General features: G+C 39.4%; 1 long non-coding RNA gene across 1 annotated transcript; it reads left to right on the top strand.

Annotated features, from left to right (window-relative positions):
- Nucleotides 1–904: 904 nt before the first annotated feature.
- LOC126548522 (uncharacterized) lies at nucleotides 905–10664 on the top strand. The gene is made up of 3 exons (XR_008609160.1): nucleotides 905–1224; nucleotides 4256–4446; nucleotides 5534–10664. It is a non-coding gene; the product is annotated as an uncharacterized lncRNA (long non-coding RNA).
- Nucleotides 10665–12286: the final 1622 nt, after the last annotated feature.

The raw sequence follows: 12286 nt of genomic DNA on the forward strand, positions 1-12286 counted from the left end.
GCGTAATTTCAGTATTGTATAAAATATTGACCGATATAATTACTAATAAAGTAAGGACAACATTCTACTTCAGTCGACAAAGAGACCAGGTTGGATTCAGGAAGGGATACTCTGCAATGGATTGCACTCATGTCGTCAATTCGGTAATAGAGAAATTTGCAAAATGCAGGATAGGATCTTATCGCACTTGACTTTATACGTAAGCTCACGGCAACACCGACATATATATTCCGACGGTTGTGTCCATATAATTGCTATCGCAAAATTCGCATTAAATAGAAAGTTTTACTCAGGACCAACCCCGCTGCTTCTCCATGTCGTGATAGAGCGGTGAACCATATTTCTAGAAAATGTGTTGCTAAATCTCCGCCAAATGACTACGCTCGCATTTGGTGACAGCGACACACAGTCGCAAGAACTTGTGGAGGAAATACCGGAGTTCTGGCAGCTTCAGGTGCACTAGATTATTCAGTAAAATGGGCGGCTTTGTAGTTCTACCTTACATCAGAGCAAACTGCACTCGACAGAAATCAAGGGCAGCCGCACCGTTATAGCTAAGCAAATTAAGGACAATTACGCCGCGTCTTCGCACTTCGAGCACGCTCCAACAGCCCAACGACAGATATTTCAAACGCAACCTCACTCGGACGAGCAAATTTTGCTTCTGCGAAGTGAACGTAGCGGGTATTTCAAGACGCATGTTAAATTCATGGCTGTTTCATTCGTGAACATTACTTACGTGACGCAAAATTATCAGTGAGCAAAACAGGTTTTGTTTCAACGCAAGGAAAGAAAACCGAAACTAGGGCAACTGCTTTGCGTAGTTGTGCGCGTACAAAATTATCCAAAGCCGAAGCCGTCAATAGCCTGACGTCATTTTGCAGCTGCGTTTCATCATGCGCGAGTACATTGTCGTTGAGTAGTTCTGAAAGCGCTGCGCGCGACTGCAACTAGGCGTTGCGGCAAGTTACGGTGGCAACTTCTTTCCGTGCTGCGTGATTGTGACGGAGGGGACCGCCGCCAGCAGCAACGTCTCGCCGATTTCGTCTTTGCCGACATCGAGCAAGTGCAGCTCGCCGCACCGTCACAAGCGCCCGAAGTGTTGCGGTTTGCACTGCGTCTTTCATTGTGATATGGGAGATCGCAACGCACAGAGACGACCAGATGCATACGAAAGACTACCAGCGGGGAGTGACCTGTGCCATATTTCTCTTAACGTCTCAGGTAAATCAGCTTTTGTTCCGAGTTTACAAACGGCGCGTACTCGGCCCTTCCGGTATGGCTACATTTTGCGCCACGTTTCTCTTGACAGTTCACAGACGTTTCTTAGGCATGCGTGCGCGTATGTATGCGGAAATACTACTGGGAGACGGAAGCCTCAGGAGAGCATCTGAAATTATAGCAAAGCTGTACTGCCAGGAGAAACACCGCTCTTAACGACTCTAATGACGAGTGGCCTGTCGCGTCGAAAAATCCGTAGGATATCAAGTACTGCGTAACTTGAAGCGTAGATACAATACTAGCACAAGTGTGACTTCAACTGGCGAAGAGAGGTCGTCGAAAAGACAGCTTGTGTATTCTGAAGATTTACTAGCGCTTTAGGTAGATTACCGCGAATAATAAAAGCGCCACAACGCTGTATGGCAGTGTCAGGCGATGTGGCCTTGATACAGCGTTGTGGCAGCACAGATATTTTCGTAGCGGTAAAGCTGCTGCATGCACAAGCGAACAGACACAGCGCTTTAAAAGCGCGGAAACAGAACAAATTTAATTTTCATTTGGCTGTAAGTAGCAAACACATTAGCTCAGAATCTAAGTCTGTATATAATGTATTATTTTTTACGCAATCTTTATTTTCACTGTTGTAAATACTTAAAAGCATGAATTTGCTGCAACCTTTATATAGTAAATCCTACTAGGCTTACAAAACCTGGGTGTGCTATGTGGTGAACTTGTAATATTGCTACTGGATTTTCTATACTCAGTTGGTGTTTTATGAAAAAATAAAGAGGTCCTTTTATTTGTAGTTTTATGTTAGTGCGTATATTTGCCAAGCAGAAATGAGTTGATTGCAAGGTTATACCTTCCAGTGAGCCGCATATGAACCGAAGTTTATCCTGTCTTGGCTATTGTAATATGCATACAACAATTTTAAGTATACACAGCCATAGTTGGCTTATACCCGTGTCACACGGGCGTTTGGAAGGCCTTCCAACCGATAGTCAGTTGACTCAAAGGTCAAGTTCGAGCTGCTACACGGGCGGTTTCGACGGCCGCCGAGTCAATAGTCTATTGAGTCAACGGAGCACCTTACAACTCTATCGAAATCTCGATGGCCTTTGAGCAACGGAAACGGAAACAGTGCGAACATGCCCTCTCGTTCACAGTGTGCTCCAACTCACGGTTAGAAAGAACAAATCAAACCAAAATGCTCTAAAAATACTATATATGAGTGTTATCAATTATTCAATAAAGTATTTTTGCCACTTGATATGCGCGAACTGCACACACTCTCGACAACAGCGACGTGCAGCGACGCAAACGTTGCCGCAGTTTCGCTACTCAACAACTTAAAAACTAAACATATATGTAAGGCAATGTATAAACAATTGTTTTGATGTATAAACAAACATAAAAGAAATTATAGTGCTTTTAAGTGGTTTTAACGTTGTTTAACTCTTTGTGACAAGAAAACGAAAATAAAGATACGCAACGCCACACAATTTGGCGAGAAACGCCTGAACCACTCAACGGCCTTTCAAAAGTGCCGTGTAGCAGCGCGACAACTCCTTTGAGTCGACAGAGTTCTGGCGTTTCGAAGGCCGTCGACCGAAAGGCCTTCCAAATGTGCCCGTGTGACACGGGTATTAGTCGCTGCAGCATATTTTGTAAAAGTAGAAGGCTATTTATTATTTTACTGCTTCCATGCAGAAACACATTTTTTCTTGTACCAAGAAACGCTGACAGCATTGAATGAAATGAAGTGTGGTCTATTTTTCTACTAAGTTAATAAAGGAAATTTTGTGTGCCGTGTATCAGAGATTAGTTTACCTTCTTGTACTAAACAATGCGTTATGTCCTTGGCTACTGCTGTTGTCTTGTGTATTTTTGTAATTTTGAAATGTATTTTATTTTAGGTATTCAAGAAATGGCAACAGCCAGAAGTCACCATCTTATCCAGCTTGTTATGGGTGGGACAAATCGTAGCAGGTGCTTTCACATATCTCATTAGCATATGATGCTATTTGTTTTAATTTTTATGTCCACTTTCCTTTGTTTATTCATTTTAGTATTATTTTGCAAAGGGTAATAGTTTTACATTGAGACAGAGTAATCGCCCAAAGGGGAGACCTGGCTGGAGGAGACAACACACACAAGCCTCCTTTGTCCGTATCTCAATGTTGCACAGTTACTCTGTCGTTATCTATCAACCAGCCCAAGTTCCTCATCAGCTACATTCACTAATTATCCATTATTACAATTTCATTGACACAACACTGAAAGTACAGAGGTATACAGGAAGACAGTGACTTGAAATGATGAAGAGCCGTAGAACAAGGAGCATCGCTGGAGATAATGTTTCGTCAAAGAGAAAGATATTTTTCTTCTCAAATCGTTGGCTCCAGCGAATTTTCTTGTTCCATAACTATTTACGGTTAAAAGAAAGCATTATTGCTCTTGCTGAAGTATTATGCATTATGGAATAAAAATTAGCAGGGTGAAATATTAGGAATGTCAAAATTCTTGTATAGTCTAATGCTAGAGCAAAATCCAGAAAAACAAGATGTAGAGAATCACATTGTTATTTTTCACTGCCCAGTTTGGCCAGATTCATTCCGAGCTTGCACTTTGTTGTATTAACGACCAGTGGAATTCGTTAATTGAATTAGCTTGGTGATTTACTTATGGTAAGAGATTTTGAGCTTGTATTAATGCAGCTTAAAATAATGCATGTAAAAAATATACAATTACATTTTCAGGTGGCAGGCTTGCAGTTGACTAGCAGATCACTTGACGGCATGAGCTCAGGTTTCAACTGAGCTTCCATGCACAAGTCGGTTGCACATTCTTTTTTTCATTGCTTGGATTTTCATAAACATAAGTACCGTTTCTTTTTTGTTGGGGTTCTAGTTGTGTTGTAGGACCTAACTGTTTGCCTTTATTTGTATTGGTAGCCATGTTACACAGACAGCTCAATTTTTATTATAAATCGTGACATGGTAGGACTAAGAACATTTGTGCAAATTTGTTACAGGTACACTCTGGCGGCTCCTACCCCTGCGTCCTACCACCACCCTGTCCTGACTGCATCCACTAGGGAGTTGGGAGCCTTTGGCGGCTTCTGCCACTGCGTCCTGCCACCACCATGTCCCGACTACGTCCACTAGGGAGTTGGCAGCCGTAGTGATGATGCCAAGCAGGCTGACAGACCACAGAAAGATTCCGGTAAATACCTATAATTAAGCAGCATCTTTTTGAGTGAACTGGCTTGTAGCCACTCAGCAATGAAAGAATTAACTTCGAAGCAGTTTAAACTCCCTGCTATCTGTGCAGGGATGCTCAAGTCCATGCATTTTGTCTTAGCCACCAAGAGGCTATGTGTACTAGACGAAACGTGATGCAAATTTTGAAACTACAAGAGACCACTTGTAGAATTTTTTTTTTTGCTTAATACAAAAACTACTTTGATAAAGCTTTACCAATTTAAAAACAATACAATGTACTCTCATACATGGTATTTGGCATAAATTTACTAGGGCTGCCTCAATGGTAAGTAGGCCAATAAACATACACCAAAACTGACTTCCTTTCCAAGTTCATCCTCATCTCTGTGCGCTGCTGCATAATGTATCTTTCTGAAACCAGTTCTTTCACACAGCACAAGTCCTAAACACGTGGATTACATAAATGTGCAGCTTTTGCTGTAGGCCAGTTCTGTGAAAATAAAGTTAATAAGCCATTTTGTCTATATTTAATGAGCGATAATAAACTGAGCAGTGGCTAATAAGCAGTTCAGTTTTTGGTGTAAGGCCTCTCTTCATTGTCCTTAAAAATTTGGCCCTCTTAATGAAGGAACCAATTTTTTAGCTATGCCATTTGTGATGCATAGTATGGTGCTTTACACAAAATTTGACTGTGTTTACACCAGTAAAACAATTTTTTAGCTTTAAGTATCACGTAAAATAAGGTTTGTCTCTATTGAAGGGCCTCCATTTTTTCAAAAACAAATTCCAAGTGGTCGTGTGCCAGGTTGGGACAGCTGGCATGGAATAGCCTACTTACACAAATAGGGAGGGTCATGCACACTTGACTTTATGTTAAGGTACTATTATTGATCCACAAAAGACCAAATGAAGGATTCCGTCCTGTAAGCAGCTCTTCACATTCAATTACACTTTTGCACATTTATATACCTTGAGCCTGGTGGCTTGTGTCTGTTTTCATTATCTGCAATGTGCAGATGGTAAACTTCAGATTCGCCCTATGGTGCAGAATATTTTGGGACTTATCTATATGGATCTGTGTTTTTCAGGTTGCCTCGAAATTTTACCCAAGCCATGCCACACGCTCGGGCCAGGCCTCTTGCGAACGACGTATAACCAGGCTCAACGCATCAGTGTCGAGTGAGTCCGGAGATCAGGGCAACCTGCTGTGCAACCAGCGCGCAACACTTGGTGACCCCTCTACATGTTCTACCTACTTCACAGCTGTGCCTCACCTTCCATCTATCCAAACAGCATCAACAGCTGTGATCACTTATCGAACCATGGATGAATGTTGGGGTGGAGTGATTTGAAGAGACATTGTATTTGTCTCTTCAAATTCTTTGCAAATACTTATGTTATTATAATTCATATGTGTCTTTAGTACCTAGTTTTTAATAGTTCTTTTCTCTTAGAATTCTCACCAACAACTCCTGCTATTATAATGTATACCCGTCTTCATGCCCCGTTTCTCGTAGTTCTTTTGTACTTGTGGATGTAATTTATAGCTTCTTAATTCTTGTACAGAAGGCTCAAATGCAAACTTATGGCATTTTTTCTTCCTTTGATAATCTACAGCACTGCAATGTGTTCAAGAAATGTAACATAGCATGGGCTCTGGTGCAGGATAAATTTCAGAGCAATATAGAGTACTTATTTCAAGCTCCCGTTATTTTTGAAAAACTCGAGAATATAGGAGCACAAGAAAGAAAATATTAAACTAGAGAAATGTGGGTTCCCCTCATAAGTCTGGTAATAATGTGACTTGCTTTCACTGCAAAGATACCAGTGGTACTCGCATACAAGGTTGGAGACATGAAAGCTATGATGCCCTTGGCATTTCTCTGCTTATTTGCCACACTGACAAATGTCAAAGGCATCGTAGGTTTCATGCACACATTGGTTGTATTACACCTTTTGAGTATTGCATTTCTCAAACACACAGGTCTACAGCAGTGCTTTAAATAGCAGATGTATTTCCTAATTTTCAGAATTTGTTAGTTGCAAGAGTAACGGTACAGATCATGTAAAAATAATTTTACGGACTTTATGTCCATGGATGCATGCTTCTGATTACATAGTGCCATGTGGTCGGGGGATGAATGTATTTATTTCCGATTTAAATATTGGCTTCCAGGTCTGGGTTAGTCTCCTACACTGAGTATTCTAGGTCAGAGGCCATTTATTAAAGGAAAGTGAATTAAACTAGGAATTTTAAACATCAAAAGATCTTGTTCAGGACACTAATGTGACAATCAACAAGGTTCTTTGTGCATTCATTTCTAAATTTGTGAGGATATATTTTGAATGGTTTTATTAATGCGAGAACAAATATTTGTTTATTCTCACACTAGAGTTGGCTGCCCCCATTGGCATACAACTCCTTTACAGACTAAAAATTCAGTGTATTAATAGGCTGTTTGTGGTTTTGCGCACTCAGTATTAAGGGATGCAAACAGTGACATACAATAGAATGCAAAAAATGACTAAGGAATGCAAGCAGGCCATGGGGCTTTTTGGGCAGATGCGTGCATGTGCTAATTATAAAACTCCCTATAGTATACCTGAAGTCATTTTTTAACCCTTTGGTAGAAACACTGATGCACACTTATTAAGGGGAAATGCTCCTCGAAACAACTTTAATTATTTGTACTAGAGATTTGAATATACTGCCATTCATAGGGAGATTTATGTAGATTTGAATTTTCATTAATTTTTGTGTAGCTGGTGTTTTTTTAGTTTGTCCTACATAGTGGCAAAACATTTTTTGTGGGCACTTTCTTGTGTATAAAATTTTCACAAATAGTTTCATGCTGTATCTTATTTAGCTAGTTGTATACCACAAAGTGGCGATACCTATCCAAACAGCTTGTACAATTACTGGAACTATGCAAAAAATATTAGGCCACTTTAAATAATTTTTACAGATTGCAATTTGAATTAGATATCAGTATTCTGCATATCTTGAAGAGTAGTATGCCAAATTTCATTTGTATAGGACAATTATAAGTGCACAAGGTTATTATCATGCTATTGTGAGAAAAAATTATTGAAGTATTCTCAGTAATCTTTTGTCACAATCCATGAGAAGTATGCAAGAGTAGTAGGCAGGCCTGCCTGCCTACTAATCTTGCATACTTCTAGTAACTTTACATGCTGTTTCAATAGATATCGGCACTTTGCAGTCTACAAAGAGCTGAGTTAGCTACAGCACACTGCTTTTTGTTAAAATTTAATACACAAGAAAGCGCCCGCAAATATCACGATGTATTTTACCGTTGTCTAGGACATAACTCAAGAAGCAGCTAAGCGAAAACTAATGGCATATATGAAATCTGCATGAAAAGCTCTACAATTGGTTCTCTTTTCAAACCTCTAGTACAAAGAATAAAAATATTTCGAGTAATATTCAATCAGCAAAACGTTCCCCTTGCTACAGTGACCTACAACATAGCGACACAAAGTTTAAGGCAAGTCCTCTTGTCGAAGTGACTCTGCGCTGTCTTCCCAGGGGATTCTGTTAAACACTGAATTTTCCTGCATTTGCCAGAAGTGCAGTACTAAAACGTTTGTGAATGTGCAATTGGTATTGGCACACTAACAGAAAAAGAAACAGTTCTGTGAAATACAGAATCGACTATCACTTTGTTCAACGTGTACATTTTGACCCCATATCTTTGTTTTGTATTTTGTACTGTGAGTTTCAGCAGTGACTGCCGCTAATTATTGAACATAACTGCTTCACGACAGTGCGACAATTTTCACTAACAGAAATTTAGAGCAGTGGCAGGCATTAGAATTACAGTACTCAATAACGTCTACTTTGTAAGAACTCAGACTAGCACCAGTTCCGAGATGCACATACCCAAAAAGTAATGATCGAATAGATTTCTCTTCCATACAGAATTGTCCCACAAGGCTTACAGAAGGCTTTTTAAAAGCAAAGTAATATCTGAAAGAGCAAAGCATGTTCCACCAAGTATGGTGTCAAATATTTCAGAGCTGCCAGTCTGAGGACTCCTACAAACTAACAATACCTTCAGCACTGACTAGCTTCAATAATGGGATGTAAGCATTTTGCTGAAATTAATGAAACGTGAAATATTGTGATCTAGTTTAAGAAGAGATTTGCAATTATCGCGCAGTTATAATCTGTCACTTTTGTAAATATTTTCCAATTATTTTTTCACGCTACAATTTTTGGTAATAGTGGTATTCATTGCGGAAAGACCTAGTACATGGCATGTAATAATAAAGGTACTGCTCATTGTAGATTTTCTCTTCAGCATTTGTTCTGTTCCACAGCTGTTTCTTGAAATCTGAAATGATGTACCCATCTCTTTGTTAGCAGTAAACAGGGAAATCTGTCAGTATGTTTTGTTTAAAATACAGCTGATCAATGCAATAGTTAGGCTATTTGCTAATTATAAATTACAACGATAATAGTGCAGGACCATAAAAACATATTGATGCTAACAGCTGTGCCCAGCTACATCCACGCACGCAGCTGTGCCATACAATGTGCATGTGTTCAGAAGAGCCATATGCCCCAGAAAGAAAACAACAGTAGCTCATTGTTCGTCATCTTGTACAAGCAGATTATGCGCCAGATGTAATTTATGCTCAGTAAATACATAAATCAGTCATGTGAGGTGTCTCACTTTAGGTTGCAAGTTCGAAGTTCTTGTAATCTTGCTTGTTTTTGTTTTGTTTCCTTTGTGAGCATGAGTTGTGAGCATGAGTGACTTGGCTGCCTTGGCACATATTGTCAAAACTGTTTCTTCATCGCTGGGAATCACGAAAGTTCATTTACACATAAAATTCCCAGTTACTGATATGGTAGGCTTCGAGCTTAATTCTCTTATCTTTCATATGTTTATCTACCAAGTAGTTTTGTCGTTCATTGACACATATCCACGCAGTGCACAGTGGGAACCCAAATTATAAATATATGCTCTTGCTTTCTACCCTGCTCTGGTGTTTTTGTAACCTAGCATTGGTGCAATGGGGGGGGGGGCCTGTCTGCACCTGCAGAAAAGTAGTGAAGTGGCTAAAGATAAAGGTCAACAACATAATGAAGATACAAAGCAAAAGAGTAAGTTTGCAATCGTTCCCCATAACCAGAGTTTCGCTTAGAATTTGAAAAAAAAAAAATTGACATCCTGCTATGGTGGGAGAGTTGCTTGTGGCACCAAGTGAACTGCGTAGCACCTGTGCTAGAGTACAGAACAAAGCAGAAAATCACAAGGTTGGAGTGGCAGTGGTAAGTTAAGCACAGAGTTTTATTTCAAGCACCATTAATGTGGCTTATCTGCTCCTATTTTGTTTTGTGGGAACGCATATATTGGGAAGACAATTTTTTGCGCCAATGTTACCTTAGCGGGACACCATAGAAAGGTAGAAATCAAGAGTAGGTATTCACAATTGGTTGCCCACAGTGTATTATCTGGATGTGTTTCACTCTAGAAAAGACTACTGTGGTAGATAATCATAAAGACAAAGACAAAAGAATTAAAAGAGGTATGTGTCAGTCATCCTTCCGTGACCTCCAGTGTTTATAGAAACACTTTTTTCTGTATGTGCCAAGCCGTAGGGAGGCTTTATGTAACTCAGTCATGCTTTCTAAGTTATATATCGGAATAAGGACAATCACAAGAACATTGTATGAGTGATTTGTAAATGTGACACCTAATGTAACTTATTCATGTATGTGCTGAGGGTAGATTACAGCCAGTGCATAATCTGCTCTTACAGGATGAGTTGTGATGAGTAAAAGAAGCCTTCCTCACATCTTCCTCTTTGTTTCTTTTAGATTTTGGTGCACCATGTGTATTGTTACAGCTGCATGCATGCAGCTGGGTATAGTTTGTTTATGTGTTCTGCTTCCTCCCTTGTCTTCATCATTCATGTGCTCTCTTTGCCATAACAAAATACAGCTACCTGTGCTACATATTTTGTCAGCATGCTTGCATTATGGCAAGTTTTGTATTAGGGGTTATTGCAATCTGTGAAATTGTCTGTCAGCTATTATACTTCGTCTTGGAAAAGTATGTTTGTCAATATAAATAAACGATTAATATAAATGTTGCTGTATTTATTTTTGTAATATTGTCAGTTATGAAGTTTTTATACACTGGTGCATATTGTATGACAAAATAAAATTGATGCTCAACTTTTTAATGTGGTATTTTTCAGATCAATTTTCAACTGACGCTAACACGCACAAGTTGTGTGGGAAAAGTGCCAACAAGAGTACCATGAGGTAAGACAGCTGTTTTTACTATTAGATTGGATTATCAATTGCCAACCAGTTCTTGTCAGCAAATATAGTATAACGCATAGATTATGTAATCTAAGTTGGAATACTGTTTTTATTGCACTTCATTATCTGGGTCTCCTCTGTACATAAGTGCAGCCTTTTTTATTTGTTATGTGTAGCTTGCTTGCTTAGGATGTTAAATCATAAGTTCTAAATAAAAACACGTCTCGGAGAACAGTGAAATAGGTTTAACTTATAAATCTTTTGACATATTATAAGATACTTGTGCAGTGGTAAATTGAACTTCTACATGAGTTACATAATATTTTGGGGTCTCATTATGGTTCTGAGTGGCATTGCAGTGTCATGCATATGCACCTGCAGGCTACATATTGGATGTTTATTTAAGGCTGTTTTGCTTGGTTGGCTATTGATTCCAGTTTTATAGTAATGAGCACTGTCTTGCTTTCATGGTGATTCTGCGCTGACTGATACATTTGTATTTTCCAGAAGACAATAACAAAGGGTGATGAAATATTAACTTTTTGTTGCTAACCTTCCATGCCCTTTTTGACAAGTTTGCTATGCATTCTTTCTTATCATATGTTGTCTTTTCACAGTAGTCATATTGAGAAGTAGCCGTAGTCGTGTGTACTTACAGCAAAAGTTGGTGACACATTCTGAAAAGTGGCTCGACACTGCCATCCGAGAGTCGGACGACTTATATGGATTAGTTATTTTACTCTATTTGCAAGAGTCCTGCACCACGCACTAAGAGTAGCTTGACATATACTGCTGGAGTCATCAGACTCATTAAGAATAGTTACCAGAATTCTTCAGCAGTGGTCATGTGACCCTTTATCTTGAGTCGTCTGACTCACGTAGAATAGTTAACGGACTCCCTCAGCATTAGTCTTGTAACCCTTTTGAGAGGGTTAGGAGACTACTACAACAGAGTGTGCGTGACTATTGTGTGTGGAGCCGCGTAACCACCTTGTATTGAGCACAGATAGTCTCGGGACTCTCTGCCGAAAGAGAGTTCGGGTGTCTCCCACAAAGTGTGTCGTATACGTGGCGAGTCCAGACTCCGAGAAGAGTAAGAGATACTCTTTTTTTTCTTAGTGTGAAGGAGAGTATATTTTTTTAGAAAGCCAATTATGTTTCACTATCCAATTAGCTTGCCATATTCCTGCAGGAATTCAGTCACTTAGCTCAGTCTGCAGATTACAATACCCTATGGGTTACATTTCGCTCCACACTAAAGCAGTTGGTTGACCCACGATACATGTAAACATTTGTCTGCAAAAAAAGTAGTGAGAAGGCCTGGGTTACTCGGGAGGTGAAACGATTGATTAATAAGAGACATCGTCTCCTGAATGCTTATAGGAAGCAGCGTAACTCTTGTGTATTTGTAATGTTAGTCTCCTGGAAAAGATGTAAAAGTAAAAAAAAGGTTGCTAAGGAAAAATACTTCTTAGCATTGGGCCCAAAGTTACAAAATAACCCTAAAGAAATGTGGAAGTGTTTAAAAACAATTAGCGAA

The sequence above is a fragment of the Dermacentor andersoni genome, chromosome 1 (genome assembly GCF_023375885.2).
Source record: "Dermacentor andersoni chromosome 1, qqDerAnde1_hic_scaffold, whole genome shotgun sequence".
Lineage (NCBI taxonomy): Eukaryota > Metazoa > Arthropoda > Arachnida > Ixodida > Ixodidae > Dermacentor > Dermacentor andersoni.